Below are 19,489 nucleotides of genomic sequence, written 5' to 3'. Positions count from 1 at the left end.
CTGGGTAACCTGTCCCATTGCTTTACTGCCTTCCTAGTGAGAAAATTCTTCCCAATATCTAACCTAGACTTCCCTTGCTGCAACTTGAGATGGTTGGTCCTTGTTCTGTTATTCATAACCACTGAACCCAATTTACCTCCATCCTCTTTCAAACCTCCCGTCAAGTAGTTGAAGGCTGCTATTAAATCCCCTCCCAGTCTTCTCTTCTCTAAACTAAATAAGCCCATTTCCCTCAGCCTCTCCTCAGAAGTCATGTAAAGAAGCTACTGCTGTTAAAAGCTGGATTATCACTTCAATAGTCTCTGATGGATCCTGGTGCTTGAGTGACTTTCACCAGTTTACTGGTACGACTTTCTTTAAAACTCATTAGCAAACATACATTTCTTGACTAGTTCACCCTTAACCCTGAAATGTATTATAGTTGGTATTATGGAGGGACGATTGCTGGATGTCCATGTTATAGCCAACTCCTCTTCTTCAGCAGCTAAGGGCTGACCCTGGTACTAAGTATTGAGAATACTGGCAAGAAAATGAGCTGGAAATAGTGCCTGATCCATTCATTCTTTTTAATGCCTGTAATTTAACTCTGTCTTTGCATATTTCTCTCTTCAAGGTCTCAATCCCTTCCAAATTCCAACAGCATCAGCAATAAAACAACAATTTCCCTGCACTTTGTTCAAGGCTATGGAAACAGGCTTCGGGTTAGTCAGCATACATTCTCCATTTCTCTTTAGCCAAATGTTGAAAACTTTGGCTATGACAGTTCCATTTATTTTGTCACCATTTTGTTCACAAGTTGTCATCAGATTAAGCCAGTTCTCAAGATATCTCCTGAAACAGTCCACTACTGAGTTCTACTGCACATCTTGTGGGAGCGTTAATTTCATTCCTCCTGCCTTCTTCAGAGCCACTGCTGCAAAGTGGCTGTTACGGAAGTATTTCACAATTTCACCAACATTAGCCTTTATTTCTGGAGCACTGAAGTCTTTGGCTAAGAGGTCCATGAAATGAGCATTGCAGCGATATGTTATTACCTTGGGTTTTCTTCACTTTCTTCTAGATTTCTTCTCATCTTTGATACATTTGCTTATTGTCCATGACAAAGCTGCGTACTAGGCATTTGATTTTTTTCCCACAGTTTGTTATAACTTTTACTGCTACTTCTTGTAAGTAGTCTGCTGGGTGCATTTCTTGATGTATCAGTTGTTTCTGGTAAACAGTCCCTTTTTCTGTTGTCACACAAACACATGTTACTGGATCACTGTGGACATTGTTCCACCCATCAAGACTCAGGTTAACAACTTTCCTCTCTAGACTTTTTGTACACTGTTCAATTTTTCTCATATACTTTATCCAGCAGTATTTCTCAAATAGTTTATAATTAGAAGTTATAATACCTATTCCATGATGATATCTCTCAGTTTTAACTTATTTTAAATTTAAACTATATATAGGTTTATTTTTTTAAAGTATCCTAACAAAAAAAATAAAAATATACAATCAATCAAAAAATCTGATTTAAATAAAAATATTGATTTTTTTATTTAAAAAATTTTTTTTGATTTTTATCCAACAATTATTATTTATTTTGCTCTCATCCTCTGTTTCACAAAGCATGAGATGGGACCTTTCTTAAATAATGTAAAGATTTCATAGTCTAACAGCAGCCTTTGGAAAAACTATTCTCCACAGAAAAGGCTATTCTGTAACTTGGAATGGCAACAGCAATACTTCTGAAGTGCATGAGAATCTTTGCATTTCTTACAACTGCATTGCTGACAGGGAAGCATAATGTTGAGGTCAATGGCCCTCAATACTTGGTATCACTAAACCTGTGTTAACAAGTAAACTTTAATCTGAAAAGCATAAATTCTTAATAAAAAATTAAGACCATCCTAGACTACGTATTAGCCAAAGCAAGCCACATTAGCATGCAATGGAATATTGGCATAGGATCCAAAATACTAATCGCTTCTGTTTTATTCTCTATCTGCAGCAACCTATTCTTGTAGCTACATTAACAATCAATGATAGTGACACAAAAATAGCATGAGGAAAAAATCTGCAAAATTAAAAAAAGGGACAACAATCTGTAAATATACATACTATGTACTCCAATTAAAATAATGCATTATAAAAAGCAAAAATAAAGTTGAAATTTAAACGTTACAATCCAGTCCCACAAACTATCAACCTCCAGTACTAGTTCCTAAATTGCACATAACTGTCGTGTTCTAAAATACTGTTCTTACAGTATATGCAGAATGGTTATAGTTGTTTTGTTTACTCAGATCCAAGCTGAGGTGCCCCCCCCCATTCAATATGAGAGGAAGTTCTCATCTTGGATTTGAATACAAGGCAGGCAGCTCCTGCAGCTTCAACTCCAGCCCTAAGCCCAGGTTAAGGGCAGAGCTGAGCCAGAGCTGCCACAGCCACTGCTATGTGGTCAGGCAGGGACTGAAGCTTCCATGCCCTCCATGCTCTGGGAAGAAATGGAACCAGAGCTGCACCTAACAGTAAGCAGGGAGGGAGCAGAAGCTGCTGGGAGCAGTTGGGGGGGCACAGACTCTGGGGGAGAAGGCAGGAGGGCAGGCACCATGGGGGGGACAGAGGCTGCAGGGTGGAAAGGGGGGAGCAGGGGAAGGAGGGGCCACCTGCTGACTGACTCTTCTCCTCCCTCCCCCCCACCCCCGCATGCCCTCCTGCTGCAGCTGGGAAGGGGGGTGAATTTAAGACAACCCTCCAATAATTAGATTCTACGCATGGAAAATTATAAAACAACCTCTAAGTTTTACACATGTACTCTAATTATTAGGGGTGCTCTTAAATTCAGAGTTGCCTTGGATTCAAGTAAAGAATGAGAGTGAGGGTGACAGTGGGTTAATTTGCAGGAATTAAAAAGAACAAAAACAAAAGAAGCACGTATGAAGAACGAGCGACTTATGACAGCTATGAGCTGAAATAGTGGCTGAAATGGATTATTATGCATTTAAAGTACACTTGACCCCTTTCAAAGGTTCTTAGACCCCTGTATCTAATTAGACCAGTTTATACATAGAAATGGACAAGAAACTTTAACATTTGCATTATAAGTTGGTTTGGTTTGGAGTTAGATTTCTTATTTTTTGTTGTGTTTGTTGTTACAATGTTTCACTTGTATATTTTAATAAAACTGGTTATTTTCAGTCCAAATAGGTATGAAAGAACTTCAGCTTTCAGTATCTATTAAGCAGCATATTAAAGAGTAGATTGACCACAAGTTTATTTGTGATCATTTACAAAGCAAAGGTATGAAAAAAATCAGGTGCACAGATTCATACGTTCAAATAAAGGTTTGCATGTTGTATTACTGGTTTTATGTATTGAAACACGTACCTATCGTAGGTATACCTGCCAATCAGTACATTAAATAATTTAGTAAAAAATACTACTGCTCACATGGTTTGACTCTTCTAACAGCTAACCTGTAACCCAAATGTCTTCAAAGAAGTACCAAGTTATCCGGTTTTGTGAAATAAACATCTTAACTGGCTGTTTTCACTAAACTGATCAGCAGTGAAATACTCAAGTTAATAGCAGAGAGATGAAAAAAATGTTATTCCTGCTTTTCAACATACTTTGTTCATTTGACAGAATAATAACCAATCAATTCAGTGAGGGTCTTTTACCATGATTAAAGAGGGAACTTAAAAATAAGAAAAGCTAATCTTTAAATTAGCAAACATCTCCATTTGTACAAGTGCACATCTATTCACATTTGGTCTATTCATCTTCAGCTTTACTGATATGGCTCACCTGTACCAAGCTCTCAACATAGTTTCTAATTTGTAACTTCAAAACCAATCCTAATATACACTGCTAATTTGAAAAGTTCAAACTTATAAAACCATGACAATTTATTAGACTTTAAATCAAGAGTCACAAGGTATGGCTCATGTAGCAGCTAGGAAGTTTCAATTTGGCTGTTGAAGAACGTCACAAATCATTATCTGAGCTAAGGTACTGTGAGCAAATCACTGATTCTAGATGTGGCTGTACGTGGCTGGTCCTGTATGCTGGCTCCACCACCTGCAATCCCCCATCCAGCCCATGAGGCTGGATAACTTTCATGTCCCTAGGCTAGATGATGCACTAGAATTAGCCAGCGCTACTTAGTCCCTGGTTATAGTCAACTCAAATATAGGAAAAAAGTACAACATTTTTATAAGTCTAAAATATGGTCCTTTCTATGGCTAAGCACGGGATAGAATCAATTTTAAACTAGGTCTGTGGTTTCAGAGATTTTTAAATTGGTTGAAGAAAAAAAATGAGATCTCTAATGCTAATATATCAGCTCAGATACTGAAATTCCAGCAATAGAATTTCTATGCTTTTATATTAACACAATATATAAAAATGTAAAATTACATCTTGGCCCTCTACACATGCAGTTAAAGGCACAATGAGATCTAATGTATGATTCACACAACCGCGCTTCCTGCTATGTGACACATGCAGGGCAGGAGGCATGATAGTTGAATCATGCTTTAGATCCCATCACACCTATTGCTGGTGCAGAGGAAGCCCGATCCTTTGTCCCCTGCACTGACAAACTCCAGCAGCTGGGAGCTCCACGCACCCCAGTTGAAGTGCTCCCAAACATGGGGGCATCCCACACACCCCCAGGCCTGGGAAATCACCAGAAGAGTGACTACAGCTGCTGCAGTCCCTTGGGCTTGGCGGCATGATCCCCAGACCCTCGGGGTCACAGCTACAGCAATCCCTAGGGCTAGAAGGTTTCACTCTGGGCTTGGTGCATCCCTGTGGCTAGAAACCCTGTCAGCTGACGGGGCTCCCAGCAAAAAGGGGAACCCTGCTACTTGTGCAAATTAAAGCTCAATAGCAACTAGCTCTAAAGTTTAATAGACATTTCTGAGATCTGACTTCATAGCTTGTTGGAACTTTTTATCACATGCTGGCTACTCTGTATGTATAGCTGGTCTGCAGGTAATTGTAAAATGAACCAGTTAATTATGCAATACCTATAATCTGTAGAGGAGGCCTTTGAAAAATAAATGCTAGCCCTATTGATTTGGTTAGCTATATTAGGTACTATACATGTGTGAGGGTAGTCATGATTTTTTTTGACCATATTTACCTGAATCTAAGAACTCAAATGCAAAATAAACTCGCAATATGGATTTTATACATGAAAATTATAAATTTCTAATTACTGTCTTAAATTCTCTAATGACTGGATTAAATTCACCTCCCCCAACTGCTGCAGCAAGGAAAGCAGCATTGGAGGGGGAAGGGAGGAAAATGGCCAGACTACCATCCCTTGCTACTGTGCCCTTTTGTCCCCATGCCTGTCCCTGCCCCCCCTAGTAACTTGTCCACCCCTATTGTATGCCCCCCAAGCTCTGCCCCTCCTACCATTTACTCTCCACGACCCCACCAACCAACTGCCTCCCACACCATTACTTACTTTCTGTGGCAGCCCTGCCTCTAAGATGGTCACAGACCTGGGCAGCTCCAGACCACGCTGGATCAGGGTCACAGCAGAAGGTAAGCAGGTGGGAGGCTTCCCCCCAAACCACACAGCAAGGGTCTCTCCCCCAATAAGGCAGTCTCCCTCTGAAGTACACCCTGTGTTCCCCCTGCCATGTGACCCCTCCCCCACAGCATGAGCCACTCAAGCTCAAAGCCAGGCCAATCAAATCCAAAACAAGGCTTCCCCCACCCCAATACAGATTTGAGGGAGAAGGGGGGAAACCTCATGTTGGATACAAGTAAATATGGTTCTTAATACTGTCAAGTAAGTGACATAAAATTCAAATTTGATGCACTCATGATGCTCTATTTACACTGCCATCCCTCCATCAAGAGCAGCAAAGTTATTCTACAGCAGTGGCTACCCATCCCCCAGCCATACCAGCTGAAATATTCAAAACTACTGCTTGAGGGCTGTCAAAATTTTGGAACAGCACGGCTGTCTTAGCAATGTGTAATCAGCTTTCTTGTACATAAACAATGATTATTAAAAAGTTATGCATACATGATCACTGGAACCAACAGCCTCTCAAATTCACATAGGATCAAAATGTGGTAAGATTGACTACAATTCCAAAATAGAAAGTGTTTGTTCAATTTAAGCATGTTGGTATAGAAGTTATTTCCATGTATTGTTATATAAATATTATAAGCTATTTAAATGGCACTCACTGAAACTGCTTCATATGTTGGTAAAAGGAGGCTGGATAAGTCTTTCCATTGTGAAAAAGTACTGCCAACACATGATTTCTTTAAAAGATGATGTTTCATATGCTCACCTCACATTTCCTAACACAATCAGGGTGGATTTGATTTAAATCAAATCAATTTAAATCACAATTTAAATCACAGGTCAGAAAGCCTCAACTGAATCATTGTTTTCTACAAAAAGTGCATTCTTGTTCGATCTGCTTTATTCATTGAACTTCTTGAAAGTTTGCCCTTTTAGAGGAAGGTAAGTGCTTGACCCTGTGTGCACAAACTTGCAGAGAGACAAGAGGGCTGATGGGAAGGTAATCAGGTCTGTTATCTCCTATCTCCATATACTGCTGTTAACAAGGATGTTATCTCTGGAGATAATAAACTCTCCCTATGCCTAAAGAAGGGTGTTTGTGCACAGAAGCTGGCAAAGAACAATTTTTCCAACTATTTAGTTGGTCTAATAAAAGATATCACATCTACCCAAAGAACCTTGTCTGCCTATGATCTCTAGAGACACAAATCCACAATTCGAAAACTGAAACTAAGTATCACATATGCTTAATGGGATCTTCTAGACTGAGCACTGAGTCCTATTGGGTAAAGTAGTTTTCTTTGATCTTTACTGACCTATACAAGAGTCTCTGGGATCCCCATAAGATTGGGCCCCTAATATCATCCATGGCCTATTGTAACCTATTTATAAATTTTCTAAAAAGGTTACATGAATACATTGTCTAAAATAGTATACAATTAAAAGTTATAATCCCTTTTCCAAGATGATATTTTTGAGCTTTTACAATCTTAAGTTAAAACTTTCTTTATGTGTTTTTTTAAAAAGCATCTTAACAAAAAATCAAAATATTATTAAATCAAAAATATCTGATTAGAATAAAAAAATCTGATTTAAATAAAAAATCCTTTTTTTCCCCTAAAAATTGCTGATTTTGTCCAACCCTGGACATGTCTTTAGTCCCTATGCTGTATCTATAAAATACATAGTATCATAACACACAGAGTTATATAAATCATAAAAAATAGGGCTGGAAGGGACCCCAAATCACTCAGTCCAGCCCCGTTCACAGCAGGTACATACCTATTCAAACTATCCCATACCAGTGCTTGTTTAACCTAGTCCTAAAACTACAGAAACAATCTTACCATACAAGTACAAGGCACATTTGTCCTGGAACACTTTAACCTGTTGCACACAAATCAAGAGAAAAATCAGAGCACTGTCATTATCCTGTCACTACAATCTATCTAAAAGAGGACAGTGCCCTCTGATAGAGAAAGGCAAAAAACCCTAGAGTCCATCTGAATCTGTTTGTGGTGATCTCAAATGTGGTGAACAGTCTGTCCCTGGGCAGTATGGCAACATGCTCTAATCAGGGTACAGAAGCATGAGAACACCTCAATCAAAATTCCCAACCTTGGATGCAACTAACAGCCAATATTTCTAAAGGCAGGAGAAAAAACAAACAAAACCCTAACATCTCTTGGGGTAAGGGGAGGGGAAACACTATCCTCAATGTTCTGCAATCTGGGGAGAGCAAATAACTATTCTACTATTATAAAAGCCTACATCTGTCTGTCCCTAATGCTTTATTCGCACTCTGATTGGCTGACAGAAACAGCGAATCAAAGTGCTCCAAGCCTGGGGGGAGTGCCACCATGATTCCAAAGATGTGCTGAGGACCGGACAGAGGGTGGCTTCCCCACCCCTCTCCCTGCAAGAGGCAGAACAGCAGCAGCATGGCACCCCATCCCAGGTGGCAGCACTCCATCCTAGCCTTCCCTCCCTCCCCGCTGCCCTGTCATTCTTGACTGGCAATTGGCTAGTACATATCATATTCCCTTTGTGTTGACCTTTCCCCTCCCTAAATATGTCCCAATCACTTATATTTTTTTTTCCAACCAAGCCAATTGCAGAACTCTGCTTCATTCTTCTGCTGCTGTACACTGTCGTCCTCAACACACACATGCTCTGCACTGTACAGCTCTCCTCGGTGATCCATGTCCAACATTATAAAGATGTCCACCTCCCCAACTCTGTCTCCCCGAGGCTCTAGGGTTACCAACTGGTTTTTTTTTTACAGCATGCACAGAGCATAGCTACTCCTAAAACATCCCTAACCAACACATACTCAATTCCTCTTGAAAATCTCTAATGGAGATCCCACAGCTTCCCTAGGCAGTCTTTATACTGCCTCACTGCTCTAACAGTGAAGCTCTTCTTAATACCCAATGTAAACCTACTTTGTTGCAATTTTGAGTCACTGCTGTGGGTCCTACTCTCTGCCCCAATGAACAAAAGGTATTCTCCCTCTTCTTTATGGCAGCACTTCAGATAGGTCATGCCGTCATTTAATTGCCTTTACCACAAGCTGAATATCCCTACTAATTTCACCCTGTCCTAAAATGGCTTGCCTTCCAAAACCTTTATCATTTCTATCCCCCCACCCCTGGATCCTCTCTAACTTGATCAGTACTATAGAGGAGGCCAAACCAGGGGTGAGTAAAGAGGCTCTATCACATCTTGTACCCAATGCTTCTACTGATGCAGCGCAAAACTGAATTACCTGTTTTTGCAGTCATACATGCTGCAGATTCACCAAGCCTTCTAGACCAGTGGCTCTCAACCTTTTTTGCACAGGGACCCATCTGTAAACACTGATGGCCAGTGCTGACCCCCTGCCCCCAGTGTGTGGGGCAGGAGTGGCATCTGGGGCCCCAGGCAGCCCCTCACAGCCTGGATCTCTACCAGCCTGCAAAGGAAAAACCATGGTTTCCCATGTTAAAGAAGAATCCATTTTGTTCATCCATTTTTAAAGTTTGTTTATGACCCTTTCATATATTCTAGCAACCCATTTTTAGGTTACAACCCATGGGTTGAGAAACACTGTTCTAGAACCTTCTCCACAGTACTGCCATCCAGCCAGCTGTCACAAACCCAGTTATGTTTTGGGAGTTTGCATAGTGTCATGAATATTTTCTTGTGTTTTACTGTACTGATCTACCCCATGAGGTTTCACCAGATAGCCCACATTATGCTGGATTCATTTACCAGTACACACCCCATATATTTTACCACTGTATAGATTACGTTGTGTTATGTGTATCTTTATAATGTTGAACATGGTTCAGCAAGGGACTGAGGCATGCGTACCTAAAACAATTGCCCCTCTCAGACACAGGCAGAAGGGGACATTAGGTTGAGTACCTCTGGACACAGTCTGCCTGTGAGAGAGACCCCGGCAGGGAGGGTAGGCAGGAAGGCTGATTTCTGGGGAAGCTGGCAAAACTCTCAGAAAGGCTAAGGAAAAGTCAGGTGAGAGGGTAAGTTCTCATTTTGCTTTCTATATCCAAGCCTACAGTCAGTTTTTCCTGAATTATTCCTTTATCCCATGTAATAAATTCTCCTTACTGACTGCCAGTGGAAAGAGTGATTTCTGGGCAAGTTATACTCCCAAGCTACCCTTTCCACAGAAAGGGAGACCTAAAATTTCTCTCTCAACCCAAGAATGGGGGGGGGGGGGGGCACCTGGCTGCAGAATCCTTTGCCATGGCTGCAAGTTCTAGTATAAAGGCTGCAGAGCTAAGGTTTCCTGGGATAGAGAGCTATCCAACAAAAACCTCAACCTGTTCCTTGGGCAAGCGGTAGCAGTGGGAAGAAACTCAAGATTCTAGGGATCTCCTGAAGATAGGTTTGCGATATACCTACCTTATATCTGTTTTTGCTCATTCTTCCCAAGGTACAGCCCCTCACATTTATCAGCACAGAACTTGCCCTGTTCACTTTAGCCCAGCTTTCCAATCTATCAAAATTGTTCTGAATCGTGCTTATTTGCAAACAATCCCAGTTTTGTGTCATCTGCAAATCTGCCGAGGAAGCCCTCTATTCTAGCATCTAAATAATTATGTTGAACAGACTGCTATGGTACTCCATTTGGAGAAATATTATAGGCCTCATATAGCCTTTCATTTTCTCAGAGGAGAAAAATCACAAGATGATCATCAGGATTTCCCTCCCAGAATAAAAATGACCATTCTACAAAAAAAACATCTGTACATGCTAGTGGCTTCTCTCCAATGGGGCATAGTTCTCCAGCATCTGCCACCCCCCAGGGAGAGAACGGATTCTCACTGGACTTTGCTGCTCCAACAGGGCACAGAACACATCCTCTTCACAAATCTGGACACCATGCTGCAGGAAAACACAGGATGACCCTGGACAGTCTAGGTCAGCTAATCAGGGCTGACCTAAGTACTGCTACCATCTGTCACCAGGCAGACTAAGAGAGCATGGAAAAGTCCCCGTCTCCCTCCAGTTACACAGTGTCAGCACTGCTAGCACTCCACTCTTCAGGGCTTTAGCATTCAAATATCTGTATATGTGGCTCCAAGAAAAATAACCTGGAAGAATTTTGCCAGATTATTTAATGTGTGTACACAGTCATAATTCATGGTGCTTTGTCTGGCAATTATGTGGTCTGGGTACATGAGAAAGCACAGTGGGCATCTGGGGCTGTAGGAAAACGAGGTGGCATGAAAAGATGCTGTTTGAGGTTTCATTCACCTGCTACCAACATGATAACTATGACCTGCTTTTTGAGTCCTTCTGTTGTCTACAGTGGACAGAACTGACAATACCATCTTCATTGCAATATTTCCAAGACACTGTAAGCCAGTTCATCCTGCTTAGGTAGGAACCCATGTATTGTGCTACTCTTTCAGTTGTGAAATGTGTTGTATACGCCATTTCTAGCACCTGCTGTAGACTTCTGCTCCAGAAATAAAAGTTGTCATTTTGAAAAATGAAGTCTTCCCTGTTGTTGGAATGAGAACTCTAAAAATGTAAGACAAACGTATACAAATGCATATTTATAGTTCTTTATTCTGCAGATAGCTTAAGACCTAGGATATGTGTATGTCCCTACTTTTCTTTAGTCTTTTCTAACTACAGTATGCTTTGAGCATTTTATAGTACTTTGCTGTTACCATAAATAACAATCAGTCAACAAGTTGGGTCTCTTTAATTGAGGAAGTATTGGACTAAAAATCAGACAAAACAAATCATGGGAAGGTAATGTACACCATCTCCACAGCTTTTAGATCTCTGCAACACGGCTGAGATTCATCAAATGTACTCGTAATTCTAATTTGTTTCCACTGGGTCCCACTACTTAGACATGGGTTATGACATTTTAAAGAGTTATGCTACGTGTATATACTTTGTTAAAAGTTACTTCAATATACATGTTCATGACCATGGTTTGAAAAACTATTACAAGGGCTGTCAGGGTTAGAACCTCCATTTAAATGCTTTTAATGCTAAAAAAAAAAAAAAAAAAAAAAGCACAAGATGTAAAGCTAATTGTTTTAAGTACCTCCAAATTTACCCCACAAATGTCAACTGCAACACTTCAGTAAACATCTCACTGACTAGACAAGTACATTGTACCATTTAAAATGTAAAATTACAATCTTTAAGAATAGAACATTGGCTTCCAACTTCCATGGGTTTTCAAAAGCAGCTACTGAAAACCATTAAAACAATCCAGCAATTAGAATGAAATAAAAATGGCAAGTGGAACAATATCCAGAAGGTTGATGCGCTGTGAGAGCAGACAGTTAAATAAGGTGTACTCCAGCTTTCCAGTGATCTATCATTACATTTTTAGTTAAGATGAACACAAGCTACCGGATTTTAACCACTGGTTCCTTGTTCCAGATGCATCTTCTTGATTATATTCTATCCCAGACCATGATGCAGAACAGTTTCACTCCCTCTCACCCACATTATCAGTTTAATTTGCATTTATCATATATTTAAAGACTTAAAGGATTCTAATAAGACAAGCAAGATGTTTACAAAGTAACCCTTTCAGAATGCTTGGCTGAATAATGCAAAGTCCTACTGTGGCTATTATAAAATGAGATTTAAAAAATATTTTTATATGCGATAAAAAAAATCCATAGGCATTATGCTGTTGGCTGCCATCATATATGCCTTAAAAAATAAGTCTTCCCCTTTTAATCACTGATCCCTGAGGATCTTCCAAATCCCATTGTATAAGGTAATTAAAAAATATTTTGAGTCAAGTAAATGGGTATTTATGTACTGAAATGTCCCAAATGCTCAGAGGTGCACTAGGCACATTATTTGCATTTGTATAGCACCTTTTAACTTGAAGGATCCCAGCATGTTTTCTTTTACTGACACCTCTAGAACTTGCTGCACAAAAGAAGCTTGATATATTGTTAAAAAGCACTTTTCAGTTAAATTACATGAAACTTTCTTACAGCACATCACAAGTCACTTGAACTCTACATTGATTCTTTTTAAATGTAAACAAACTTGTTAAAAAACAAACAAACAAACAAAAAAACACTGGTGCAACACCAAGAGGCCCCCCAGGAACCCAGGTAAGGGTGCTGGCCCAAGCCCACTTACTCCCCTCTTTAGTCAAATAATGAAAAATAAAAAGAAGCAGGGCTCACTTTCCTACACTGAAACTCTTTAGTTTGGTAGACTTCACCCACTTAATTCTGTTTCTGGAGACCCTTGCTTTGAGGAGTTCCTTAATCAAGACAAAGGAGCAAATTCCAACAGAAAACAGACTTCTCCAACTCCATGTGCTTTCTTCTCATCCTCCAAATCCTGCAGAGTTCAATCCAGAGCTTCTCTGAATAATTTACCCTTAAATGGAGTGGTAATGAGCAAATTTAATCTGGATTTCTCCAACTACAGCTGTAGCCATGAAGCTTTTCTGTTTGTGAAGTCAGTCACAAGCGGAAAGAAATAGTAAAATGATTAAACCATGAGAGGCATGAGACAGGAAGTGCACCATGAGGAAGCCAGGCAGAAGAGATGACTGAGCAACAAGGTGTGCTGCATCTAAGGGTGGGATGAATATCTACATTTCACAGATGCAGCTGAACAGTCAAAATGAGCACATTATCTTCAAAAGCCCAAGACAGATGCTGGTTTTCTTCCCACAAAACCTCCACAATATCTTCATGGAACTGGAGACAAAGGAGTGGGCACAATTTGGCACAGCAGGAAGCAGTGGGGCAACATGGGGATCTCCTTGCCGCTGCGAGCTCCACGCTGCTCTGGTGACACGACCCCATGCGTGCTGTTGTTTTGAGGGACACAACCTTGCACTGCTGTTCTCACTGCAGCCCCATGTGCAGGAGGTGTGTTGCCAGGGCAGCACAGAGCTCGCAGTGGGGAGCAACTTCTCCACTTCAACCTCCAGTTCCCTGCCACCCTGCTTCCCTCCCCCAGGGTCTCCACAGCCCGGTGGGTGCCACCTGATGCAGCAGACAGCAGCTGAGCTGTGCAGAAAAGCTGCCTGCTGCTGTGGGCTCCCGCAGTCCCGCCCTGCTCTCAACCAGGACCCTGCAGCTGCCCACTGCAGCCCCAGGCTCCAAGCCCCAAGCACTGCCCAGCTGGCCAGCATCCCCAGTCCCTCCCTTCAGGGCCCGCTATTTTCCCCCCCTACCCCCACTACATACCTGCTGGAGCTGTTCTGCAGGCTGCATGGGGCCACGTGCATATAGATGCACATGGCGCCCCCTGTCTCACCACCTTCTCCCACTCCCTCCCAGCTCTCTGAAGCCTGGAACTCTGCCAGCCTGCAGACAGCTCATTGCAAAATCCACAGGTTTCTCTGGTAAAATGAGAAATCCACATTTGCCTCAAAAAAAAATTTCTTTAATGGATTATTTTTGCAAAAAAAGGCTGACTTCATTATAAAAGGAGCTTCGTTCCCAGACGATTCATTAACCAAGGTATTACTTTAACTGTCCTGAGGAAATCCAGGGCTTTGACTTGGAGAAGGCATAGCTTCGAGTCATTAAATCATAAATACTCTGTAGCTCATAAAAGACAAGCTTTTATAAACAAGGGAATATTCATCTGATTGTTTCAAAACTGCAGAACTACCAACAATGCTGGGAAGTCCTCTCCCCCACAGAGCCAAAACAGTGGTTCTCAACCTTTTTAGAATCAAAGTGCCCCTCCAAAACTTTTGTGAACTGAGCAGCACCCCATTTCAAAAACTTAATTATTACAGTGCCTCTCTCATTGCAAAGGCAGTAGGGACAAGGGAACAACCAGGCAGGGAAAAGCCTGCATTTATCTCTTTATCTCCTCATACCTAAGGTCACCTTTCAAAGGATCTTATAGCACCTTTGGGTGCCCCAACACCCTGAGAATCACTGAGCTCAACACCGTCTCCATGAGAAGCAGAGAATGCAGTGCTTAACTGGGTGAATAAGAGTTTACTTTGGAAAAGAGAAACCTGACCTATATCAGTTCGGGCTTCACAAAGTTTGGAAGAAAAATAAGAACAAGATCCAGCTGCATTTCTGCATTTCCACCTGATTGCACGCCTCACAAAGTTTTTAAACAACCTCAGAATCAACCACACTGAAAGGCAGAGCTGGCTAGGTTCAGAGTTATATCTTCTGGGGTTTCTTTTCTCTTTTCAGCAAGGACTCCGATATCCACCTGTAGCCTAGACAAAGATATCTTACTATAGGGCTGATCCATCAGTGTCTCTCATCTTCTACAAAAAAGCCTCCAGAGAAGCCTACATACCCCTTAACAGCCTAGGCTAGCAAATTATTTTTTCCCCATAAACAATCATGGCACTTATTCTTCAACATAGATGGTTCCCTTTTCCCCAGCACATTTATATGGTGTCACATCCCAGAATGCTAATGTTCTGCATGTCCTGGGGATTCTCTAGCATAAAGCACTACAAGCTCCTTGCTCTGATATGCCCAGAATTAACCGATAGCAATACAATGACGATTTAGTGTGTAGATATTGACACACCACAGTTACCATGAAGCATTATTAAAAAGTTACTGTGTGACTACAATTCAACTATGCATTGTAACTAGGACAAGTTCAGTCATAATACACTTTATTTATCAAGTAGTGGAGGTATCCTGGCTGATAAAGGAGGAATGGTTACTAAATCTCGTGGCCGTTTACAAACTTGTCAGGGGGGAAATCAGCCGGCATTGGGGGGTGCCCCTATTCCCCCGAGCGCTACCAGGAATGACAAGAAATAACAGTCACAAGCTGGCAGAGGGTAGATTCAGCCTAGACATCAGGAGGCACTACTTCACTGTCAGGGCAGCTAAGATGTAGAACCAACTTCCAAGAGAAGTGGTGCAGGCTCCTACCCTGGGGGTATTTAAGGGGGGCTAGATGAACACCTTGCTGGGGTCGTTTGGACCCAGTACTCCTTCCTGCCCATGGCAAAGGGGTTGGACTTGATGATCTGCTCAGGTCTCTTCCAACCCTGAAACTATGAAACATGAGGAGCACGGCACTGGAGGTAAGTCTGTGGAGAGGAAGGGAGGTGGTGTGTGTGTGGGGAGGGAGGCGGGCTGATTGAGGCCCCCATGGTGAGGGAGGGAGTGGGGCAGGGGCAAGGGCTGGGGACAGTGCCCAACCAGGGCAGTGCATGGGACCCAGCGCCAGGGTGAGGAGCAGGACAGAGCCACACATAGCTCGCCCAGTGGGCATGGGGAGGTAGGAAGGGGTGGTAGCGCCTTGCTGCTGTGTGCATCCCTGAGGGAGGCATAGCAGGGGCATGTGCCCCCTTGGATTTGTGCATGGAGAGGAGGCGGACTGCTCACTGTGGGCTCATGTAGTTCAGTACTTGAACTAAAGCTCATTTGACAAGCTTTACTTCTAATCACCCCTGCCACCATTTTTAAGTGCCAGGACACTGATCCTCTGGACAAGCCACCCATGGCTCTGTCCTGCTTCCCGCCCCAGGATCCCATTCACTACCCAGACTGGCAGCGCCCCCTCTCCCCCCATCCCATCCCTTGTCCCCTCCTTCCCTCATCATGGGGATCTGCCCCACTATGCTCCCCAACACCCCACTATGCTCCCCAACACCCCTTTCCATCCACAGACTTACCTACAGGGAGCTGCTCTCCACACTGCCTGGCCGTGCTCCTGTAAATCGGTTACTGGATTGATATTGACCAATATGCCTGGTGAATAACTGGCTATAGGTATAGGCCAAGAGAATCTTTATCGGTGCATCTCTAGTTTAAATAAATCAAATGCATTTACTTTTTGAAGAATATACTTTTTGTTTAACCATATAGGCTTTCACAGGAGGAAATCTATGTAAAAGGGCCTAAAACATGTTATGCAGTGAACATCTCCCTTCCAATATACCTACATTATATTGCTGTGTTTCTGTAGTGCCTAGAAGCCCTAGTCATGGCTCAGGACCCAATTGTGCTTGTGCTATTTACAATCACAGTATACAAAGATAGTCCCTCCTTCACAGACTTTCAACTGAAATGCAACCAAATACTTATATAGAATAATAACATAATCTAACCTGTTTTTAACACTTACATACAGAAAAAAGGTATGATGGCAAAGTAAGCAGCCCCATGTGACTTTGTAACTTGCCAGATCTCATTCAGCCAAAATCAAGTGCATAGGATACATTTTAACCTCTTTTCTAGGGAATAATTATTAAATATCCCTAATCATACATGAAAAATACTAAAGAATTAGCTAACACTTTTCTTTTATCTGCATAGTTTGTACCTATCTTTACAGCCTCATGTATACAAATATGGATTAAAAAAATCTATGCTGACATATGACAGCAATATGACTAAGAGACAATTTGCCTCTGGAGGAAAATCTAAAATTCTTACTACTCAAATATGCCCTCAGGAAAAGCTAGAGCAAACTGATAGACATTCAGAACATTATTAAGATCCAACTCAGGCCCAATATTACCCAAGGAGGAGGGAAGGAGACAGAACCTCAAATTTCAGAGTAGAACATCCTCCAGTGTAGACGTATTACAACAGCTCCAGACACGCATCACACGTAAAGGCAACTCCAGCAATGCACTGACCCAAACCTCAATTTAGAGATGACAGCAAGGAAAAGCATTTAAGGACAGAATTCATTTCTCAATAATTTTCTGTGCGCACTCAGACGCACACAACAGCATAGTTTCATCAAATAAACCATATACCGCATTAGTTTCAAAACATCTTTACAACTGTGTAAACAAAATGTAGCATGAACAAGGAGAACACCTTGAAACATACCTAGTCTTAGACTCATATCTTTTGAAGGACTCTATGTGTATCCAAACCAATATTCTGAACTTTGTCATCACCTTCAATTCCTCACAGCTCTTTCCTCCCCTCCACTCCCAACAATTATCTTTATCCAAGGCCTGTTTTACATGAAATACATAAGCAGCAGGGCTGTGCAAAGCTTCAGTCCCTGTTTTGATTCGGTAGAGATTCAGCCCGATTCGGTGGCTGACTCTTTGAATCCAAATCGAATCAGAAGACCCTTTAAATCTCTCCAAGTCTGATTTGGAGGGTTCCAAATAATGCGGAGAGATTCAGAAAGATTCAGCAATTCAGATATAGACACAGCACAGCTTTAAGAAGCATTTCTGGTCCACCGGGGAGTGTACAGGGGGTCCCTCCTGCACCTCCCAGCTTGGCAACTGGTGCCTCCTGGTTCTGGAGGGAGGGGAGTACCTGGTTCCCCCCCTCCCCCCCATGGCTGATCACCGAGCCAAGGAGATCCCCCACACACTAGGTGGCAAACCCAGAAGTGGACCAGAAATACTTTAGTCCACTTCCCAGTTAGCTCCCGAACACAAGGGAGGCCCCCCAGCACTCCTGTGGAATGCTCCATCTGCCCCAGCATTGCAGCATTCACGAGCCACGCCTGGTACTTCAAGGTTTGTAGAAAAAAAAACACAAAACATTTAAAGCTGCATCTATGACCAAATCACTGATTCGCCGAATCAGCTTCAAATCTTCAGATTCGGATTTGGCCGAATCAGATCGCAGACACTGATCTGAATCAACTAAATCGAATCACTGTCCCCAATCTGGCCCAAATCCAAATCGAATATGGCCTGTTTCGTACAACCCTAGTAAGCAGTCCTCACAGCAAGGACCAAATTCAGAACCTTGAGAGAACTGTCCTAATTACTGGACTGTGCCTCCTCCCTGTACTGGCTCTCAAATGCCTATCTGCACAGTGGCCAAACTTTGATAGGGGGGTTTCCCACAACTAAGCAACTGACACGCAGACGATCAAGACAATCTCAAGGCGAGCGACGTAGGTTTAAATCCTGTAAGGCAGAGAAAAATATATAACTCAAGTCTACCTCTCCTGGCTATTGTATAAAGGGAAACAACTTGATCAGTTCCTCTTCCCCTAGCTATGCCTTATAAGTTTCCTTCATTTCTGAAGAGAACAGCGTACGTACCTAACTCCAGAAGAAAGTTCCAAATTGTAAATATGTTGTAGGGTTCTCTAAATGCCAGAAAGGAAAAGAATTTAAGACACATCCCTCTTTTCAGTACTGCCTATTTGCCAGAGTAGGCAGCAGCTGCCTGTTCAGTGTGCTGTGTATTCCAAAAAAAAAAATCACATTTTTGGGCATCTTAATGTATATAACACACACATTTACAGCAAACTTAGATGCCAAACTCAAGGTTCATATTCCATTCAGAGGCAGATACCTACAAGTTACATGTTGCAACACCCAAATCCTTTTGTGGAATTAATCCTTGGTCTTTCTCCATATCTATTTTAAATAGGATGGAAAGGAGACAAATATTATAACCCTTCATTCAAAGGGATGTTAAACATTATGCAGATAAACATTATAAGACTGCAAGACCGTTTCAACATCCGTGGGGGAATGGAAGAATCAGAGATAGAAAGACAAAACAGGAAAAGAACCGTTGCCCATTTTAAATACTTTAAGATATACAAAAATTCTGAAATGCCCTTTTACAACACTACTTTCTGTTTTCTAGGAAATTTTGCCTGGAAAACTAAGTGAACTGACCAACTCCATCAAAACATGGAAGTGAAAATTGATCAACTCAAAAGGAAAGCAATTTTTTGGGTCCAACTTCAAAACTGGGAGCTTCTGTTATTAAGCCATTAGCTTCCACTTGACTTGAATTACTAAAATAATTTTAGGAAGTATACGTCCAATATTCAAACACATATACTTTCATTAATGTATGAGCTGGCAGCCTACCTATGGAGATGTATTACAAAGCCTTGAGAATAGGTTACAAGGGAAGCAAAAGTTGGTGTATTTTCTTATCAAGATCAGAGCTAATTAGGTAGAAATCTGAGAACTTTTTAAGTCACAAAAGTGAGAAGAAAGAGCCTCAAAGAAGGAAGCATAAGGGT

At 41.7% G+C, this 19,489-nt stretch overlaps 1 protein-coding gene across 4 annotated transcripts in view; it reads right to left on the bottom strand.

Annotated features, from left to right (window-relative positions):
• DYRK1A (dual specificity tyrosine phosphorylation regulated kinase 1A) overlaps positions 1 to 19,489 on the bottom strand; it is a 131,047-nt gene that overhangs the window by 92,668 nt on the left and 18,890 nt on the right. The gene's annotated exons all lie outside the window — the stretch shown is intronic.

Source organism: Crocodylus siamensis, chromosome 1 (genome assembly GCF_052110815.1).
Source record: "Crocodylus siamensis isolate JL-2025a chromosome 1, ASM5211081v1, whole genome shotgun sequence".
Lineage (NCBI taxonomy): Eukaryota > Metazoa > Chordata > Crocodylia > Crocodylidae > Crocodylus > Crocodylus siamensis.
The sequence above is the reverse complement of the archived record's forward strand: the minus strand, read 5'-3'. Positions and strand labels throughout refer to the sequence as shown.